Below are 1,102 nucleotides of genomic sequence, written 5' to 3' on the forward strand. Positions count from 1 at the left end.
CCGAGGGTTAATTTAATTCCAATCCCGCTTTATCCATTATTTTATTACCCAAAATACTTGAGGAAATAACGCAAATGCCATAGAAGAATTTCTCGTAAGCAGCTTACTACAAATGCCATTCGATTGACCTTGACAGCATGGAGGAATTTGTAAGACGACTGACGAAATGGATCTGGAGGTGCTGACCATCCCAGCTTGGGCCATGTACTCCCAAAATCGGATTCCACACTACCAAGGTGACTTCCATGTCGGCGAATATGAACAGCCCTGCGCATAACTGGACTTCGACCACCAGCAAAGAGGAGCGTGTGGCTACCATCGTCGGTCTGCAATCTCTGCGGTCGTTGGGGTTTCACATCAAAGCGCAAATTGGCAGTTCGATGGACCAGAGAACCAGAACCGAAGATGACGCGACCAAACTTTGCTTGGAAGCTGTTGCTTACGGACGTGGTGTCTGGTGCGCTGTTGGTGGTGCTTGAATATGTGCTATCCTCAGTGATAATGAGGCATTGCTCAAAGAGAAACACGCGGCACTAGATGAAATATAATGAAATGAAATGCCCACGGACGTGGTGTCTGTTAGATCAAATTCAGAATGTAGATGGATTATTTGCTTGAAGTCAAATCGGACCAAGTGCATTCTTAAATGGTAAAATATGGAGTGTATTATAGAGCATTTGAGATGATTTTAACAGCCTTCAATTAGCTGCAATTATATTAAAATCATATTTGAATTGTGCAAACTTCTCCTTCAGCAAATACAAACTGGAGAAATGAACAGCGGTTTTTAGGGTTGAGCTATAAAACAGCACAAACATTGTCGAGCAATATCATTAATGCCTGAAGATGTTGCAGACTGGAAGACTTAGTTTGTGGCCGATAGAACTTTCCAACTTTTACTTCAAATACACCCATTCAAAAATAAGTAAAATAGGTGGATGTGAATTATCTGTGGTGCTGCTTTTATTTGTCAAATTATTTAACCTACAAATTTAAAAGTTGTACAGAAATGGGAAAAAGCATTGTGCGTGCGGAGCTTTTGGAGACCTAGGACTGAATTGTTCCAATAATCAAAAGTAGTGACTTAAAGTGGTAAAGAGTT

The sequence above is a fragment of the Echinococcus granulosus genome, assembly GCF_000524195.1.
Source record: "Echinococcus granulosus chromosome Unknown EG_S00399, whole genome shotgun sequence".
In the NCBI taxonomy this organism is placed as follows: Eukaryota; Metazoa; Platyhelminthes; class Cestoda; order Cyclophyllidea; family Taeniidae; genus Echinococcus; species Echinococcus granulosus.